The sequence below is a fragment of the Mercenaria mercenaria genome, chromosome 5 (assembly GCF_021730395.1).
Source record: "Mercenaria mercenaria strain notata chromosome 5, MADL_Memer_1, whole genome shotgun sequence".
Classification (NCBI taxonomy): Eukaryota; Metazoa; Mollusca; class Bivalvia; order Venerida; family Veneridae; genus Mercenaria; species Mercenaria mercenaria.
The window spans coordinates 49,155,055-49,177,738 of NC_069365.1; positions in this window are offsets into that span (position 1 = coordinate 49,155,055).

The window sequence follows — 22,684 nt, forward strand, 5'->3', positions numbered from 1 at the left end:
ATATATGATGCATTTTTGTAATTGTTTATTATATCAAACCCACACGTTTTATACGTCAAATTGTCGGACAGTGCATGTTAGAGAATTGCTATATATTACTGTTTTAGATATCTCGGAGTTGAGAGAAGGGTCTAGTAATAAGTCTCGTAGATATTAAGTTAGGTTTTAGATATGACACTTGTTAAGACTTAAGAAGTTACCAATTGAATTATGAAAGTTATGTACGAAATATTCTATTGTGTAAATAAACATCAAAAACAAACGTTCAGACTCGTGTTGTGCTACGTGACACAGTCCATCGTAGGGGGTATGGGGGATATTTGTTTTACAATCAGTCATTTTTAGACTTAGTGATATGCATAATGTGGCATGTGTCTTTACTGAAGGATATCTTCTTATCTAGTGTTGAGACTGTTCAGATCCTCCCAGGCGACACGAGCATTTTTATGTTTTACGTATTATTGTAAAAATTTAATGTATAATAAGACCACGTCCATTAAGAGACCACATTTTCAGTTCCTATTTGTGTTAACAGAGAACAAATTATGTTGTATTAAGAGACAAACTGTATTCAAAAGACCATGTTTTGTCTTTGGGTGGTCTCTTAATGAAAGCTGTGCTGTATTTTGAGATAACAAACACAGTTACTCCCCCTACAAACGCCATTTGTAGAGGGAAATGGCGTGTAGTATAGGTAGCAGTTGGTAGTTTCCAGCCACAGATTCGAATTGGCCAGGTCAAAATCTGTCATTAGAGATAAAACCTTGAAGTGAAGGCTGTTTTGATGTTTGAAATATTTGTTGATGTGAGTTTGTGATTAACAAGTTTAAGAATGGTATGTTGCAGAAATTCTGACAGATGCGAATGTAAGCTTGATGGCATCATTTTCATATAACTGCTTGAGATGCATATATACCACTGTCAGCATTGAGCGTCTCGTGAACTGTCAAATGTCATATAGGCCTCACACAGTTGAAAATAGTGAAAAAGTAATTGGTTGACAGGTATTTTTGTCCAGCTCTGCAAGTAATACTTGAAACTGTGTACAGAATGCAAGTGGCCATTTGGCTCTATCATTTCCCCTAACATTTTAAGGCCAGTTGGAGATATGGCTAATTTGGGCTGAAATGTCATGTATTTTCGCGGGCTAAAATTATCCTTCAGGTGGCTTGTGGATTTAAAAATCTATGCTTTGTATGAAGTTTACTATGTATTTTATTTCTTCTTCAAGTAAGATGTAAACCGGTATCTTTTTATTTTCAGGTCTGCATCTCGTAAGATATCGGAAGCCGTCTGACTTGGCCACATTTCTCGGAAGTCCGAAGTACTAGAAAAAACCGCCATCTGCTAACATATCGGTTCAGCATTTAAGTCTTACACTTATAGGTTAATAGCTTTGTATCTGGAAATATTGCGCGACTTTAGGAGCGCAATATTCTTCCGCTATAGAACAAGTGCATATTTCCCGACCTTTTTATAACATACGTATCTTCACGTAAAAATGTAATGTAAATATTATGAATTTTATCAATAGCCTGAATAAGATCAAAGAAGTATTAAATGCATTTATTTTTATAGCTCTTTGATAAGATTGACAATACTGAACTAAATAAAATAATTAATGCTAAGACATTAAATAAGCATATCAGATAGGTTCCATAATTCTAGCTTTCATTTTTACTAAATCATTAACTTGTTTCTTTAACTGTGTTGGATTCTATATTAACATTTTACAAAGAGGACATCAGTGTGTCCTCTTTTTTTACTCTGTTCCTCATTAAAAAATGCAACTTGGTAAGCAATAACCATAAAAAATATTTATATAGAATTTTCTTCTTGAAAATAACAATGCAGCTGTCTCTCACACTGTTGTCCAGTCAAAATTTTCATCTGCTGACAGCTCTTGTAATATTGCATCTCGTGCAGATTGTTGTATGAATAATTACTCCCATAAGAAATGTTACACCTTCAATTAAGAGTATCATAATTCAGTGGTGAGGCTTTGTAACGAAATGCAAAAGATGGAAACTGTCAGCGGAAGAAGTTAAGGTAACTTAACAGGTGACAGCAGGGCTTTTGTAATTTATCTGTCATTTTAATACTTTTGATAAATCTGAATGTCAATGCTGCATACAAAATTAAATGAAATATGTTTGTCAATTTTCTCCTCAAATTGGCAGATAATAGCAAAATTACTACATTACACCAATAGGACACTTGATTTAAGTTCATAATGAAAAAAGAAAACGCTATTCCTATGAAGAAGGGTCTTTTCAAAAACATTTTGATAGTATGAAATTTTAAGTCACAGTTACTCTTCATATGAATTTATAGATCATAGAGTTGTTACCAAGAGTTCTTTGTTTGGAGTAGAACATCTAAGGTGGCCAGTTTAAACCTTGTTATATCATTTTTTGGTATGGAGTAGAGAATCTAAAGTGTCCAGTTTGAACCTAAATTTATCAAATGGTTTGAGTAAAGCATCTAATGTGGTCCGTTTAAAACTCTTTATAGTTTGGAGAAGAGCATCTAATGTGGTCAGTTTGAACTTCTTTATGGTTTGGAGTATCTGAGAAGACCTGTTTTAGCCTTTTTTAAATGAAAACTGTTCAAATCTCTGTAACAAATTTTATTTCGTTGAAGTAGTTATCAGCAGTTGATACAAATTGGTTGTGAAAGACAGTGGGCTATTTGATTGTTCACTTGTGATTTTAAGACAACGCATCTTTGTAACTGTTCAGAATTAATTAAAATAACTGTCTGCATCCTGATATAAAATAAATACAAGAATAACTTTCTGGCATTGATGTTCTCCCAGGGACTCATCAATTCAGCCTGACAACTCTCAAATCAAGCTTCTCAACAATACTGATGTAACAAACATTTATTTGACAGAGATCAGTATTGTATTGGATTGAAATTTCTTAGTCCCCTATCTTCATCATCATGTAGTGTTGTTGAAAACTCAAGTAAATGTTTAAACTATAGAATGTATAAACAAAACTTTGCATTTGAAAATTACTTCAGAATTCTTCCTACTGATCTTGCCATTGTATTTTTTAAATTTAGATGTACTAACCATAAGTTACATGAAAAGGGCATGTTTATTAATATTTCCAGAGAATTAAGGCACTGTCAGCTTTGTAATTCAAATCTTTTGGGTGATGAATTCCATTATCTATTTAATTGCACACACTTTAATGACTTGAGAAGAAAATATTTGGATAAGTTTTATTTTCAGCACCCAAATTCTGTTAATTCTATGCTAATGAACAGTGATAGTAAGGATACGCTGTTGAAGCTTTCATTTTTTTGCAAACACATAATGTTAGAATGCATGAAGTATGTATTATCTCATTCATCACATGTATTTTCTCATTCTCCACCTGTTAGATACATTGCAGTGTACTTTTGTATCTGTGTTATTGTTTTTTATTGTCTTGTATGTCAGATGCCCTCATTGGCCTTGAATTTCAAATAAATTTGAAACTTGAAACATCATTATCCATCTTCAGCAATCACCTCATTCTAAAAGAGTATACTCGTGATTTGATTGAAATACTGTACATGCGCAGCCGCAAGGGACAACTATTTACATCTAAAAGATGTCTTTGAGATAATGGTTTTGTTGCATCTTATGGGTACATTATATTAGTCTAACAATAATGTCTTTTTTGCCACAGTTATTATTTTGAAATTTCTCTGTTACATTCTATAATTGTTTTCTGATGCATTTGTCAAATGCTTTTTTTTTTGTTTATTTTTCAATTTGTAGGAATTATTGTTGAATCTATTGTTTTTATTGCCTCCCTTTATGGTGCTGATTCTAAAAGACCATGTAATAATGAAAGTACTGATTTTCTAACCCTGTCATTATGCAAACTCTCTAACTGGACAGCTGATTCTGTTCCTTTCATATATTTTGTTCATTTTGTTTCTCAAATGATGACAAATGGTATATATGTATGTTATATCCCAATGCATTTTACTTTTAAAATTACATTTTGAGAAGATTTTATAAATGAGAGAAACAATAATTTGTTCACTGGTCCTATTTGATTTACGCGTGAGTTTAGATCAATTTATATCAATTTTTATGGTTAAGGTAAGTTACATCAACCAGTAATAAATTTTAATGCAGTTGAAAATTTGTGGGGTTTTTTTTAAATATAAGTAACCATAATGAATTGTGAAAAGAATATAACTGTACGTGTACTTAATTAGCAGTGTGCTAACTCACGTACACACAATTAAAAGTATGGTAAAATGTATTGATTCCCAATTTGTTTACTTAAGTGTATTAACAATGAATGATCCTTATATTTTTTATATTTTAAATCCTTTCTGGTATTATATTTACCTGTTTCATTTATAACATTGTAATTATAATTATGCAAAGAAAGAAGTAAATTGAAACAAGTTTGGTAGAGCATAGATCAATATTTTCTGAATTATTTTCTTATGGAATATTAGATTAAGTTTTTTGTTCTTCCTAAATTTGAACTACATGTACATATACAGTACAGGTAAATTGTGGTATGAATTGTACAAGTTGTGCAATAAAGTTGAAATGCCATTCCAACTTGATTGTATAATGTCCGTCTCACTGGCACCAGAACCAAATTCATCAAAGTTTATTGTGTGTTAAGAAACATGGAGACAATGTGAAAGATAAATTGCCATTTTGTTCAATATATATAGTACCCATTTAGCTAAATGCGCATTTAAGATGAGAATTGCTTGATGGGTTAGTATATTTTCGCGTTCATGACCATGGTTCGTAAATAATAGTATACCTAGGGTGTACAGTGGCTTTTTTCTTTCTGGTCTAGTGTCAATGTCTCATATATTACAAAACAAAACATTCAGTCATTGTATATTAATGAGATTTCATTTATATTTGTTGCATTTCCAGAGATGTACAGAAATAAAAGTTCGGACAGCGCTAACAGTAAAAACTATTGCACCCATAAGAGTGCCAATTAAAATATGCGGTAAATTATTGCATTTCATCGAAAAATCAGTTTTCGCTAAATTTTAGCCACACTCGTAGGAGTGAAAGGTTTAGTGAAATAATAAATACATTCCAAGATAATTTGATAGGCACATCCTTGTTTCTTTGATAATTTTCTGACTGAAATTTTTTTAATGACATTTGAAACGCATTTATCATTCAGGAAACCTTGATCAGTATCAATGTGAAATTTCTCCAAAAGTAATAATTCAGCTTCTTAAATTAAATTTAAACTCTTGATAAATGAATCACAATCACGAAGGCTGCAGTTCAATTTCAAATTTTCATTTTGAATACTTTTAATTCTATTCTGGCAAGTACCAGTGAAGCCTTTAATAAAGTGAAAATATGATTTTAAGATACAGTTTGAGGGCTTTCAGAAAACAGAAAAAAAAATCTGATGCTGTTGATACGCTTACTAAATTGATATCTGATGAAGGCAAGTATTTCCCTGTAAGTTTTTTTAAATAATTCTAGTCAGTTATTTGTATTTCATATTTAGAAGTTTAATTTGATATTAAAGTAGGTTCTTACGGAGCTATATCTTTGACTGTGGTAATGTTGGTATTGGTGTTGGAGTTGTTCTTGTTCTTGTTGTTTTCCAAGGAGATTATGAATGTGCCCTTGTTGTACAAGTACTTCAGACTGATACAAAAAATTTATAAAGCCTTCCCAGTGTGTCTGATGTAACAAGTCACATATGTTGACATCCAAAACAAACAGGCATAAGTAATTGCTTAAACAGCTGTAATCAAGAAAAGTATTACATACAGATGGTATTGTAATAATACAATAGAATGATTGTTAGTTGTAGATTTGCAAGAGTATTGTAATACTTACTGCATCAGATATATCTAAGTGTCCAGAAATTAAATACTTTTTTCTCACCTTTTTACAGCAGATTGTTTAGTTCCCTACTTGTCAAACTAAAGTGGACTTAAGGTTTGCCCACCATCTGTCTGTCCACTTATCACACTGTCAGTCACACATTGTAAGCTGGCTCATGCAAACAAAATGTTTTTTTCATGAAAACTGGTATACGGATAGATGGCAATATAGAGAATAAGCACATCTTTTAATGTTGTTTCTATGGCAACAAATATGTGGTTGTTATAGCAATAGTCCAGACATAGGGTAAAATGATAGAGTTGGATCTTGCAATATTTTTTAATGTACAAGATATTTTCCATGGTTAATGTCAATATGGAGATGATGCACATCTTTTATTGCAATGCTGACAGATGTGGTTACTATGGGAACAAATAGTCCAAAAATACTTTTTAAAAAGTAGATCCTGCAAAACTTAATAATTTAATTTCACATTATTAGCTAAACCAGTAGGAAAGTTATCTATTATTGAAGATAGTTTATGAAACTTTAAAGCTGTCTTGAAGGTAAAATTACCATATAATATGCTATTAGAGACTATGGGTGAAATGATACTTAGTACCATCTTGTCAGTACAGATTATCTATTGTCATGCTTCCAATCTAATTAGACACTGTATCTTCACACTAAATGACAAATTGACTCTCGTGTTAAAGTTTATGGTTTAATATGAGATACTATTTGTAATTTGTTCTCTGTATATTTTATTTATGTGCTGTAATTGTGTCCTTAGCAAGTTCTTTTTTTCACCATATATAAAGAAAAAAATCCAAGGATGATAGATAAATGTGCTAGGGATGGTTTATATTTATCCTTTGCAGTAAAGTGATCTGTTTTAGCTCTGCTAAATATATAAAGAACCATCCTACTCATCCCTGCAGAGATACGGAGCTAGATTCCTGGTTAAAATGTTGATGTTCTTTCATTGTATCTCCAGTTTTACTCAATAGAATTTGCTTTAGATTTAGAGTCGTCATGAGTTGTGCACCCTGTTTGTTTCAATTTCCTGGTTAAATTTTTGATGCAGCTTTCTTGTTTTCTCTGTTACTGCAGAAAGAATTTGATTCAAACTTACCTTAAAACAGATGTTCGGCACCATCATTCACAACAAAATGGTCATGTTTTTTTATTGCAACAATACAATAGTTCATTAGTTATGTCCCCTTTTTACCTAAAATTTCAGAGTAAAGATATGATACTCTGTAAGTATATCTCTATTGATTCGAACTTAAACAGTTGTTTAAAACCATTTCAGTATTATATATGGTATCAGGTCCAAAACTTTAGCGCCAATCTTCAATGATTTGTTCCCCTATTTCCTTGGACCTTTTTCCTTAAATAGCCCAATTGTACTATCCATTATTGAAATATTTGAGCACACTGTCTGCTCTGATAACTTCTGTTGTTGAAATTTTGTCATTATTAAAGAATCAAGTTTTCTATCAAAGTTAGGCAATTGTTATGCCAAAGATAAATGTCATATTAAATTAAAGTTACTTAAAGACACAGTACAGGATCAAACAGTGCCTTTCCTGTTACAAAATTTATTGTTTTTATTACAGACATTATAACCTACCTCAGGGGTGGTGAAGCTATTTGTGTCGTTTGCAAAATATGAATAAAATGGCATTGATTCTCTGCTTCAAATTTTGCCGGAAGAAATTCCAGCAAGGTAAGTCAGTTTTTTATTCATTTCTAGCTCGACTATTCAAAGAATAGTAGAGCTATTGGACTCACCCAAGCGTCGGCGTCGGCGTCCCGATTTGGTTAAGGTTTTGTATGTAAGCTGGTATCTTAGTAACCACTTGTTGGAATAAATTGAAACTTCACACACTTATTCACTGTGATAAACTGACCTAATTGCACAGGTTCCATAATTCTATTTGGCTTTTTTTACAAAATTATGCCCCTTTTTCGACTTAGAAATTCTTGGTTAAGGTTTTGTATGTAAGCTGGTATCTCAGTAACCACTTGTGGGAATGGATTGAAACTTCACACAATATTCACTGTGATAAACTGACCTACATTGCACAGGTTCCATAACTTTATTTTGCTTTTTTACAAAATTATGCCCCTTTTTCGACTTAGAAATTCTTGGTTAAGGTTTTGTATGTAAGCTGGTATCTCAGTACCCACAAATGGGAATGGATTGAAACTTCACACACTTGTTCACTGTCATAATTTGACATGTACTGTGCAGGTTCCATAACTCTACTTTGCATTTTTTCAAAATTATGCCCCTTTTTCTGACTTAGCAGTTTTTGATTAAGTTTTTTATGTAAGCTGGTATCTCAGTATCCACTAATGGGAATGGATTGAAACTTCACACACTTGTTAGCTGTCATGATCTGACATGCACTGTGTAGGTCCCATAACTCTAATTTGCATTTTGTCAAAATAAAGCCCCTTTTTCGACTTAGCTGTTTTTGGTTAAGTTTTTGTATGTAAGCTGGTATTTCAGTATCCACTAATGGGAAAGGATTGAAACTTCACACACTTGTTCACTGTCATGAGCTGATAAGCACTGTGAAGGTTCCATAACCCTTTTCCCATTTTTACAAAATTATGCCCCTTTTTAGACTTTTGTATTCATTCAATTGACAAGGCTGTTGAATAGTCGAGCGTTGCTGTCCTCCGACAGCTCTTGTTATATAAGAAATAACTGTACCTGGAAATATTAAGGCCTCTGTAGCCGAGTGGTTAAGGTTGCTGACTTCAAATCACTTGCCCCTCATCAATATTGGTTAAAGCCTCACTGAATTCTTCATCTGAGGAAGCCATCCAGCTGGCTTACGGAAGGGCTATGGTTCTACCCAGGTGCCCGCTCGTGATGAAATAATGCAAGATGGGGCACCTGGGGTCTTCCTCCACCACCAAAGTTGGATTGTTACCATATGAAATTTAACTGTGTCGGTGCGACGTTAAAACCAACAAAATAAATAGATAAATAGGTACCCTTGAAGAAAAAGACGGTAATTGAAATACCACCTATCAATCGCTAAATGCACTGTTTTGGACATGTGGTCTCCATTGTCGGGGCATCATGAAAAAACAAAGGCATTGAAAGTTAAAAGATACATCTGCAAGGAAAACAGAAATATTACACTGGATTAAATATTAACAACATTTTGTTTTCGGGATGGGGCTTGAAAATAGCTTCAAGATAGCTGGTGAGTTCAAGATATCGAGTTTCAACTGTATTTGGCTGTCATGATTTTTTATTCAGAACAATAATAGAAATTTATTGAAAACCAGACTTCCACGTTGTTTATTATGCTACTTTGATCACCTAGAGTTGATTTGGTAAATCCAGTTGCTTTCTGCAAGTCAGGTAGGTGGCTTCTTCACTTGTGAGGATCAAGCAGCTGCTAGATAGCCAATGAAGATACAGTCGAACTTTGTTTACTCAAACTCGTATAAATCGAACACCATCCTTCGAGCGAACTCATTGTATAGTCTTGGCAAAATTCCCATATACTAGTATATATATTGTTCCAACGCTTGAACTACCAATAACTCGAGCTAATTTTGCTTGTCCCGTCGAGTTCGCGTAAAGATAGACAATCCTTGAATAAATGGGAGTTAAATTTTTGCATTTAAAAACAAGAGTTTTGTCTTAGGAATTTCGAGCAGACTGTGACAAAGAAACACAAAAAAATGAAGGAATATAGGGAAAAAGCTCAGTACTAATTGCAAAAAAAAAAATTCATTTTTAGTTTTTACAGGCTGAAAACCATTATTTCTGCTGACATTTATTTTGAACAAACCTGATTAGTTTCGACAGAAAATTTATCATTTTATAATTTACGGCGAAGAACATGTTTGCTGCTAAACTAATTAGTAATTTTTCGTCTTTTCCAATTGCTAGCTGGTTACAGGTTTTGTAGAGAAAAAAGTTTATTCACGCTTTTGTAGAAAGAAAATGAATTGCCAAGTTTAGCTATAGAATTATTAGGTGGCTGTATTATGTTCTACTAACTAATACTAGCTGATTAAGAAGCACTAATTTACAAGCTTGAAGAAATGTTTGCTGTACAATTGAAGTACCAGTATATAAAATTGAAGAAAGATTTACTGGGCGATTAAAAGACCCAGTTTACAAGATTGAAGAGAGGTTTTTATGGGCAATTAAAGGTCCCATTATACAAACTTGAAGAGAGGTTTATTAAAGCATAGAGTAGAAATTTTGTGAAACATTTGAGAGACAAAAATGCTGAAGCTGACGTTTTATGTGAGAAGCAGAATGGTTAAAATTTACGCTTTATTTCATTTCTTTAATTTATTTCAGCTTTCATATTATATCATGTTTGAACATTGACTTGCCTTAAGATTACATTTTTTAAATTATCCTTGTTTTCTTGGATTTTGTTTGGAAGGAAAGAAAAATACTTATGTTTAAAAAAAAGGTGCATTTGTAACAGTTTCTTGTTAGTTAACACTAGATTATGACAGGAACTCATGTTATAGATGCTTGAGTTCTCTATATGAAATCCTATTTTTTTATCAGATCTTTGATAGGATTTTACTAGTATATGATTTTAATTAGGGAGTTAAAGATTGTTTTTAGGTTGGCTTTGATCAAGTTATAGGTCCCTGTTACTAGAAATAGAATTTTTATTCCATGATATTTTGAGAGATTGTAGGTACTTGTTCACACAATCTTCCAAATGTAATGTTCCTATGCATTAATCATTTATAGAAGATGTTTTTTTTTTATCAGACTTATTTCTTGTTACGATATCACTTTAAATGAGACAGCTTATCAAGACTGGGCTTTATGTTCCTAAAAATAATGTGTTTTTAGGATATGTGTCATCCTTTTTTTCACCTTGAAGGTGTCAAGTTAAAACTAGTAACAGCATGTACATTATGAACCAGAGCATTGCGACTGACCTTCTGTTTAAAGTGAATGTGTAACAAAAATTATTACTAAAAGTAAAAGGAAAACAAAAAAACTTTTAAAAAGTCCGCAAAATAATCCCACGTTATACAATTTGCATGAACTTTGTACCGATGTATTGTACAGTATAAGACTATAAACCAGAAGTATTCAGTTTCTGTTCTTCAGTCCGTACCCAAATTTATCAGCAGTACAATATGGAATTTAACTCTTCCCGTTTTTATACAATAAGTTATTGCCATGTTCAGTGGAAAAGCAACAGTGGTAGATAAAAATTCTGCGTGAACTGGAATGACACAGACCCATCCCTGCCAACTCTAGATCTGATATTTTACTTCTGTAAGTTGCCAAACACTAGAAATATTATCCACAGCAGTTTGATGACATATCTAGACAGATAGCAGATTTTATGCCAGAACCAATATGAATTTAGAAAACATATTTCTTCTCAATGGCAATATTGCCAAACAACTCCCAGCATGATTTTGAAAAAGCTGTTGATAAGGTCACCACCCAAGACAGCGTTAAAATTTGACTTACGCTATCAAAAAGGGTATGTAACTGTTGTTCACAGTTCTTACAACACAAACTTTTTTGTCTTTCTTAAATTATTTTTAAATACATTGAACTGCAAGGATAAATAAAGGGGCCACCCAATCTTGAAATCAATAAAAAGTCATGTTATAAATTCATATGATTCATGATTTACATTGCTAAGAATCTTAGTAAAATGTAAATAAAGGTTACATTTTGTTTTTAAAATCTGATATATATCTTGATTATACGAAGTATATGGAGAGCTATCCTACTTGAACCTGCATAGCTCGATGATTCTATGCAGTTGCCAGCCCAGGCCCACAGGGGCACTTGGGTCTACCTCAACTGTCAAAAGCTGAAAATTTGATCCAAAATGAACCCAATAAAAGAAAGTAAGTGAACTGTGAAGCTATTTGCATGAGTATATTGCTTGTCACTGCCATTTGGTTCAGCAGCTCTTCCATACATTTATGAAGCAAGTATCCTTTCTTTTTGACACTTGATATTTACATTGATACTCCCCTCTTCTAGATTAATATCAATTTTTTCTCTAAGTTTACAAAGTACTTCCATAAAAACTAAATATCATTCAGGGATTTCTGAATATAAATACTGGTACATGTATATCTTTTTAATATGTGTACCAATCAATACATCTTCTACGTTAGCTAGTTGAACAGTAAAATCTTGCAGTGAAATTAATCATTACGTTCTGTTACCATATTGATTATAGAAGTTCTGTAAAAAAGATAAAGTATTTAATTTAGAACAGTTAAATATATGAGTCAGCTTTTATTTTACTATATCATTTGTTATTACCACATACAGATGTGTAATGCTTAGACAGTAATAACTGATAAATGATGTTTCTGTTAAATTTATCTTTTAAATTCTTTTTTTTTTTCATTATTTACCTCAGCCTTGCATGAAATAGACATGTTTTCTTCCTTAATGCAAAACAGAAGCTTATTTTGCTATTTAGATGTATTTAAAGAAAGATCTTTCAAATAAAAGATTAAGACTTAGTCCAGAAAACAGTAATCTATAGCAGTCTGAGAATTTATCAATGGAATTTGCAAGAAAAAGGAAGCACTTACATTTTGTGTTAAGATTCTGCAATAAGGTGTCATTATAACTTGATATTTATCAAGGAGCATGCCAGATAGGTACAGGTATATCTTTGACATGATAGTGCATGATATCATATGCTCTACTGCAGAAGTATCTGACTGTGACTTGTAGAGTGTGAGATAAAAAATATAATTGATTATTCTGAGATCATTTCGAAATTGACCTACTCTTGATAGGCTAATGTAAGAAATTTAGAAATAGATGATGGAGTTTGAGTAGGACTTCTTGCTATTCATCATTGTTTTAATTAATTAACTATTTCAACATTTTAAATTTCAACAGCTATGCAAAATCCAGGCACAAAGTTTAAAAAGATATGTTTTATTTCAAGCATCTGATTGGTTGTTTCTGAGTGCAATTTTCAAATTGACCAATGAATGTGTTGTCTTGGTATTTTTAAATCCTTTTGACCAAAGAATGTGTTGTCTTGGTATTTTTAAATCCTTTTGACCAATGGCATTGGGGCATTCTGAATATTGTCTGTAACATAGCAGTATGACTTGGATCTATCTGAAACCCATGTGACAATATAGTATAAATACTCATAAAAATTACATGCTTGTTAATTACAGTAACACAAAATGAAGTGATTTATTAGGTGCTGTCTTCAGCCAAAGAAAGCTGTATGTGCTGCTAACAATTTAAGTATGTAAAGCTTATCACCTTTGTAAAATATTTTCTCCTTTGAATGAACAGAAGTAGATTTATTTTTTCTGATGAGTTCTTGAAATACAGCACCAAACAACAAAGTTCTAGAAACCATGCAATATATTATTCAACTTAAAAAAAATCTATTTTTCCCCAGGAAATTTACAGCAGATACTGTAATGTTAAAAAACAGATGTTGATTATTGCAAAGATGTTTTCTAATACTTGAATGTAACTTACTATGCAATTGTTTAATTTGGGAAACAAAGAGCTTTACGTCAGTCGGAAGTTCAAGACTGAAATAGATTTAGTGCTAACAAATGCCCCTAGAATTCTCAAGTATAAAGATAAAATAATGATATTTAACATGTTACTTCGAGGGCTAAGAGCGAAACTGGTCTATCTGTATATAGAAATAGAAGCAAATAGACCAGTTTCGCTCTAAGCCCTCGACTTATCAAAAAGTTCTTTAACATTTTGGAGATGTCCTCCCTGAAGGAGATGCCACTTGACTAAGTTTTGTTCTCATAAAAAGTTATATTGAAGAAAAATTTAGTTTTTTTTAAATACTCCAGTATTAAAATACTTATAACTAAAAAGCCACGAAAGAATGGAATCAGATAATAAATCTAAATGAAATTGAAGTGATCTAAAGTTTCTATGTAATTGAAAACATCGAAGGGTTATTTTATGTTTTACCTTACATAATTAAATAATAACTTCTATACTAAAACGTAAGTACTTAACATAAATAATAATGAAAGGTTATTAAATTCTAATTAATTTCTTTGAGTTTGATTCATCATTATCCGTAGTGATAATAACTCCTATTGTTTTTGATGATGAAGTTTTGATATAAATATAATGTATTCACGGTACGAGATTTTGGCATTCTCCAGTTTTCACAGAAAGTCATGTTCACGTTCAGCTAAATTTATGTCCTAAGAATGCTGAATTGCATAACGAGAGTACATATTCATACGGAATTGTCGAGTGTCAGTATGGGTCAACTACTTTACAAAGATTCTCTTCAGTGATGAACTTGTTTACGTGTGTTGTTATAATTTGTAGAGTGTATCATTTTATACTTTATATACTTGTAGTTTGTCCATATAAAAACAATTTGTTTGTTTGTCACATCTACTTAGTTTTTTAAGGTTTTTAAGGTTTGCTAATAGCAGACTGAGGAAGCCAAGTGTCATTTCATGCATTTTTTCAGGCATTGGGAGTCACCTGGGTAGAACCACCTACCTTCCGCAAACCAACTGGATTCTGCATAGCTTTTCATATCTGTGAGACAATTATTGTTTTATGTCTAGATGTATGTAAGAGCTGTATTTCCAGTGTTCTATTTTTAAATCTACAACAAAGGAAACGATTGTGTTTCATTCAAGAAATAGACGTATTTGAAAGAAAATTATTATATGTAACCGTGTTTGAGCAAGATTGGTCATTTTCTTATAGTTCAAAGTGGTCTGATGGTTAGAATCTCCCTCCGTTTTATTCATCTTTGTTCAAGTAAATATAATTTCTGTATGTGTAAGACACAAGATCCTCTTCACATCTGGCTTTGTTCTGACTAATCATAGTATTTGTTATTTGCTGCCCTTTTCTAACCCCAATCTTCTGGATACAGCATCTCATAATGGAGCCTGTATAACTGAGATAGAAATTCGATGACTATCATCCAAGAAATGATGTCTCTATGCAGATTTTGATGCAAGTTAGCCTTTTTCACCTAGCTCAGTTTATGGGTGATTTATTAATATTGAACGGTCGTTCTTGCATTTAATGGCCATCATTATATGGGAGATTTGTTCATTAGTAATAAAATAACATTTTGACCCATAGTTATTGGTGTTTAAATATGGTACTTTATGGCTTTAAAGGAAAAATGAATAGCCAATTTCTGTTCATTTAATTGGTATTATTGCTTCCAGGGCACAAAATTCAAGATGAAAACTATTGGTATAAAAATGTATGTACATTAGTCAGTCAATATTTGAACATGTATAAAATGGATAATGTTTGAAACCTGGCATTTGATGTCAGTCTTTGATGAAAACACTGAGTTCTTGAATTTTTACTGAGCACTAAATGCATGTCCGATATTTGCTTGAGAAACAAATGTATTTTAATATTTTAATTTTTCTATTCTGGTTGTCCAGCTGAGACAGAACATTTCAACTAAAGTATAAAGTTGAATTTTATACATTGCTAATGAAAGATGACAATATAAAAGGTAACATATGTCAAAGAATTGCATTGGAAATTATATGTTTACTAGCAACAGCATTTACGAAAATTATGATTACCTCCCTTTAAAAGAATGTTTTGTATATACGTTCCTATCAGAACATTTTTAACTGAAGGAAAAACTGTATTAAAGCTTTATGAAACATGTTATTATTTGAGATAAATTAGTTTGAAATATTACCAATATTTTTCTAGTTTCATGTTGATATTGTTTGTTTCAGTGTAGATTGAAATGTCTTATACGAGTGAAAACCATATGTAGTATTTTTCTGGAGTGGCATAGCAAGAAATGGTGTTCATGAGTGAAAGATCTTACATGTAAAACAAGCAAATTTTCTTTTTATTCCATGTTTTGACTAAATTTACGCATTTTAATGTTTCTTACCAGTGAAAAATCTGTGAAAATACTAGATATATTCACCCTAATATTTTGGTAATTTACTGAAAACATGTTATAAAGTGCATTTATCATTGAATTCTTCAAAATTTACCCAACATTTATAAATTTCCATGATTGAAACAATAAGTTCAGTTGACCAGATTGTAGTATCTGGTTTTTAATGTTGGGAGTTATTATTGTTATCATTAAACAAGATTTTATCTGAAGGTATATGACACATTCTGCAGATTTTTTCATGATCTTTTGTCAAGCAAAAAGGAAAGAGAGATGCATAGACTGTTAAATTGCATTTGCTGACACAGTCATGTCAAAATAATTCTTTGTGTGGGGTGTTTTTTTTCTGAACTAACAATAGAAAGTAATAGTATTTTGCATTTTGCCTATATGAGGTAGGCCCTAATGAGCTTTAAGGACAAACTTTGTGGAGAAATCTGTTGCAGTAATTATCTGTAAGATTATACCTCTAAGTGTTGTATCAACAAACCTCTAATAGGAAATCAGATGGTGTGTGATAAATAGGTACATTGTATAATGTAATCAAGTCTGCAGGCTCACTTAGCTCAATAGGGTGAGCGTAAATCTACGGGTTCTCCATTATGACTTGATAAAAATACATTGTGTCTCCATCTCTGATTCATTTGGGAAAGTTGACAGACAGGTTTTTACTGGTACAGAATCCAGGAACACTAACTAGGTTAACAGCCAGCCATTACACTAATGGAACACTGTTGAAAACAGCGTTAAACCTAAAACAAACAAACAAAAGTCATTTGGTGACTTTCCAGCTTTGGACATGGAGGAAGATCTTGAGTGCCTCTCCTCTGGGCATTATTTCAGTTATAGCTGGGCACCTGGGTAGAACCACTGATCTTCCATAAGTCAGCTGGATGGCTGCCTCTTATGAAAGACTTTAATTACATAAGGGACGTTTCAAACCTCCAGTAGTGAGGGGCAAGTGATTCAAAGTCAGCAGCCTTAAAACAACTCTACCACAGATGTTTGCTCTTTTGGTGGCAGTGTTACAAATGTTATGTAATTCCAAATAAAAGAAAACAGATAAAAGGAATTTGCAGTGTAAAATAATTGAAGTTATTCGTGTTCAGATAAAAAAAAAATCTGTGTTATCCAGATAAATGATGTCACATTTGCTCGTCTATCAAACATGCAGAACTAACTTAATTCCAAAGGTTTCATTGGGAGAAAAGGTTTTGTTTGGCCAGTCATAATAAAACATCTTGATGAATTCAAGGAGGATGCTTCAAATATTGGCAATGCTTTGATATATTTTCTCAGAAAATGAAACATTGTTTTCATGGGTTTGATCCAAATTCCTTATGTTACAGTGCATGTTTTGAGTTATGATCACCCTAATTAAGATTGTTATAAGTAGGAATAGATAAGATTAAAACCCCTTGATGACATTTGAGAGATGTTTGGTTTGAGAAATTGTTAGCTTATTTTTTTCATTAAGCAGATTATTGCAGGGAAAAGAAGATTATGCACTTTGAAAATAAGTATTGTCACCCTGGCTGTTTGTGTGGTTGATCGGTTGAGCAATCTACTTCCACGTTTTAAATAATGAAATCCCAATGAAACTTTGCTTCAATTGAACACTGTAGGGTAGGATAGGGTAGGCGGCTGTCATACATACATACATACATACTTTCATCTTTAAAGTAGTCTTGATCCTGGCAATAGGTAAAACTGCTTTTGTCCTACTCATTCTGCATGTCCATTATAAGCTGGAACCTTAGAGCAGAGTTAGTAGAGTTCAACTCTTCTGTGAGGAAGGTATGATTAGTAGCTACTGACATGCGCTGACTTGTTCACGATTACTATGAAGTGTTAATATGCATGACATATTTTTCTTGGATGTACAAAGGTAGTTACCCATAGGCCCACATTCCATTCCACCTCCTTCCCCCTTCAGCCACCTCAAATTTGTGGAGCAAACTCCTTCACAAATTTAAAGGAATTTAATGAAGTAAACATAATGTTTTCAGCGCCGCCCTTCGCTTTATTCGGCGCCCTTTTGCTCTTTGACCATTGTCAAGTAAAGTGTTTCTAATCAAACTGCCGTCAAACATCTGTCAAAATATCAGAACTCCAAAATAACATTGATATGACACACGCCTACTTCGCAAGTGTTGTGTATACGCCCGAGGCGTGCACATGTATACGTTAACAGTAAGTAGGAGAGGATTAGCACGACAACCCACAAAGATTAAAAAGATGAATAAAATCCAATTCTAATAATTTTGCTTAATTGTAACAATTACGAATGATTAAATATGTTTGAGACAAATTGAGTCACGGAAAATGTCGTCCACTCATATTCTTCCAACATTATTCCAATTTCATAGTAAAACTCCATTAATTATTAACAATAAGCATGTTATATAGACAAACATAAAGTTTACTGCAAGATTACTGGTTATGCCAAAAAAATTCCCGTCAAGATCAGGGACGCTCACACGCTAGCTGCTTTCAAACCACTTCTTTGTGCAACATTTCGTTAACAGCACACACACATGCTGTCAGACGCACACACAGAGGTTCATCTTGATATGACTTTACAGACCAAGGGTAGTATCTTAATGTGGCAGGTCTGGTCTGCTTTTTCTTAGTTCTCAATAAAAAAAAATAGATCCATTTCTACATCCTACCTGTGGTATAGCCGGCTGTGGTCTGTCTAAAAGTTTCATATATTGTTTCTGACATGTGTTTGCTTTATTTGTATACTTTTTGCAGGATTATCTGTGAATCTTTAACCTCCCACCCATATAAATCAGTCCCTCTTCTACCCTATATTATTGTTTTTGACATGTTCTGGCACTGAGGTATGATACCAAAGTATTTGATAACATATGATGTATGGAAACATGGTTTATGTTATTGTTATCCGTTATCTTCATTTTGTGATATTAAGTTTTGTCTGTAAGACCACCTATGGTATGAATTATAATAATCGCTGTATTCTGCCAATGTTTTCAACAGCAGTACTGACTTTTGGTTGAATTGAATTGATATAGCAAAACGAAACTTGGTATAATGTGGTAGTCAAGCCTAGGTTTTGACTGAATATGGGGCCTGGACAAAGTAACTGTTTCTGAAAAAGAAAAATTTTGTTTATTCAGTAACTCAAATTAGAAATGAAGTATGAAAATTTGGGTATAGGAAGCCTTATCATCCCCAGTGTTGGCAGTGAGAATGTAGCAAGTTGAATCAAGGTCTTGGTACAAAAACTAACAGAAAAATAAACAGTGTCCATTTAATAACTTAAGTTTGGATTGATGTATCAATGCAATGAAACTTTTGGCCTGTAGTAAGCCTAGTTAGGATTGCATGTAGGTACCTTGAGTCCAAGTAAAGGTCACTGTTACTAAAAAAGTGATAGTAGACAGAGATTGTCTGCTGAATAATACCATTTATTGAGCACAAAATATTCTGAAAATATGTTTTGGTAGGATTAGTCTTCAAAATTCCTAAACTTCTACCCAAACTATTTCTAGTGTTTAACAGTATGATACTTTTAAGGCAGCAAATATATCAGCATACAATTTAACATGTCTCCTGGAATCTTTAAAAGCAAAAAAATGGTAATTATTATTCAGAAGTTACCTAAATACAATGAACATCAAATTAGTAAACAATTATTATAACAATCACAAAGAACATTTTATTCTATTTTTTAAAAACGAGAAAATAAAAGAGTTAAATTACTGTAATTTTCCATTGATTATGTTGTTTTACTATTAGCTTGCCAGACAGTTGTGTTTTAGTATTAGCTTGCCAGACAGTTGTTTTTTTATCCGATTTGTTTCCTGTTGATTCATAGAGACAATTTCTTTATACTTAATTAATCAATAACCATTTACATCTTATGCTAAGAGGAAGATGTAGTAATGTTTTTGTCTTCTTCATTTTCTGTTATTAAAACTTTCTGTCCATCCATACCAAAAGCTTAAATTTGAGGTTTAGTTGTATATATTTTGGTTATGCCCCAGTTCTGTTGCATGATTTTTGTGGACTTGCTGTTTCTGAAATTATCCTTTTTTATACGCCCGAAGGGACGTATTATGTTATACCCCAGGTGTCCGTCTGTCCGTCCGTCCGGCCGTCCGTCAGTCTGTTAGCAGTTTCGTGTCCGCTCTATAACTCTTGAAACCCTTGGAGGATTTCGAAGAAACTTGACACAAATGTTCACCACATCGAGACGACGTGCAGAGTGCATGTTTCGGATAGCTCGCTACAAGGTCAAGGTCACACTTATGGGTCAAATGTCATATCAGTTTGTTTCGTGTCCGATCTGTAACTCTTGAACTGCTTGAAGGATTTTAAAGAAACTTGGCACAAATGTTCTCCACATCGAGACGACATGCAGAGCGTATGTTTCGGATGGCTTGCTTTAAGGTCAAGGTCACATTTAGGTGTCAAATGTCATATAAGTTTGTTTCCTGTCCGCTCTGTAACTCTTGAACTCCTTGAAGGATTTCAAAGAAACTTGGCACAAAGTTCACCACATCGGGTCGACGTGCAGAGTGCATGTTTCGAATGGCTCGCTACAAGGTCAAGGTCACACTTAGGGGTCAAAGGTCATATGACTTTGTTTCGTGTGTATATTGCTCTGCATTGTGGTGCTCTTGTTTTTATTTGGCAGATCTCTTTTTTGTTCACTAACAATATTTATTTTTCAATTACTTCCCTTTTATATTACTATAAATAGCTTATTTTGTAACTTATTTATTATTGGCCATAGGGAAAAAGCGAGACCACTTTTCTATGGTACAGCATCGATGGTACCTCGAATTGTTAGGTGTTTTTTGACATATCTGTACCCTTAAGGATTTTTTGTGGACAGAATTTGTTTGTGAACTTAGATCTTTTATTTGGAATTTCTTCCCTTTGTTGTTCCTGTCTTTTAGGCTTCAACAGTCAAGTTCTTTAAATCTTGCTCCCATCCTCTGACATAACCTTTTGGGCGTATATTGCCCCGCTTGGCGGAACTCTTGTTTCTGTTGTAACAAATTTCAGTTTTTAAGAAGTTGTATACATGAACAGGGTTGCTAAGAAATATAAATAACCTGAGTACATATGTATGAAACTCTTGGCAACAAGTTGTATCTTTATGTTCTTTGTATCTTGATAATTTTTTTCTGAAATGTTCTTGAAAACAAATTAAGATAAGTGAATTATGACTGAAAATAAATTATAAATATGAAAAAGACTGATTTTGCATGTTTACTGATAAATTTTACCATTCTTGACTTCAAGAATTCTTGATGGTACATGTACCTGAGCAGCCGCACAGATCGTAAATGCAGTACACTGCTGTTGATCCATCAGACAGTATGGTGTACATATGGAAATAAATGTGGTTAAAATCTCTAGAAATGAATAAATCCTTTAAAACTCTAGAATTTTTGTGATAATTTAAGAACATCCAAGTTGTGTTTGATTTCTTATGCTTAACATACACTACACTAGAGTAGTGTGAAGCAAGTAAAAGTTGTATGAAATTATTGTCGCAGAACTTCAAAAATTTAGAACTTCAGAAGTCCTGATTGACATTTACATCTGTCAGAAATTAAGTTACAACTGTTCTAGTCTCATTGCAAAGACTCGATAATAATTTTCTTAATCATCATAAAATTCCCCTCATTTGACTGCTATTTTATATGTTCAGAAGTTACATGCCTATGAATTTAATTATTTTTTTCACCACTTACAATTTATTTACACTGCAGTAAAAATATAATTGGCAATAAACATCACTTATGAAGTTAAATACAGATGCTGATGGTGTCTGTATTTCAAAATGATATCATAAAACACTTTTCATCAATTTGCAAGGGTGTGCCTTAGTTTTAATTAATCCTGTTTGTTGTTTTTTTTTCATAAAACACACAACTTGTTTAAATATATATTTATTATTTTACGATTGAAGAGTATTTAGACTAGTTTCAGATGCATTTTTCTTTGCTGGTAATGGTTGAGAAATACTGCAGAAAATCTGGGAGGTTCTCCAAGTGCTCTATGCTTATGGGAAATCTTGAAAAGCCTCTAATCAAAAGGCAATCAGTTTAGATGATGTATATGGTATTTGGTCAGAATCAGGTTAGGTATCCTCTAATGTTCCCCCCACCCAAAGGCTGAAGGGGAAACGGTTTCAGCCGAAATAAATCAAAGCATTCTCTGCTACAAAGAGCACAAATCCATTTTCAAAATGGTTGTCAATCTTACATATTTCTTTTGTAAGTACCTCATGACTAACAGAATATTGAGTAAAACTCATTTTGTATTGAGTACATGATTTTGTAACAGTGACATTGACCCAAGAAAACCAAAATGCAACTGAAGTTTCCTGGTTTTGGCCTAAACAGCTGTTTCAAGGGTATATGATTTTACTGAATCCAACTTTTAAAGATGAAATGAAACAAACTTTTATTTGTTGTTGATACTTTAATTCCCTGTGTTGGCGCAATCATGATATCAACAAAACATTTTCTCCATCATTATTAATGATTTCACTGTAAGCTAACCAAGATTAATGTTTAAGAGATGGGTTGTGATCTGTACTTACATATAAGCAGGGTTTAAAGAAGGTATTAAAAATACTTCAATTTAAGTAATTTCCACAAAGACATTTAACTTGATTGATTAGTAGAGCTAGTCGGTTCTACTGATCCTACGTGTTATTGATGGGAGATAACTCTTAAAGCTATTCAGATTTTGTATCTTCATGACCCTTTTTAATTCAAAACAGCTTAAGAGATAATAGAAAGAGAAAATTGAACAAACAAAAAAGAAAAAGAAAAGAAAAAGTGTTTTTCAAAAGGTTAAAAAGATATCCAGTTGGTAGCCAGATTAACAGATATATTGAAAACTCGATGATGCTAAAGAATCTAAT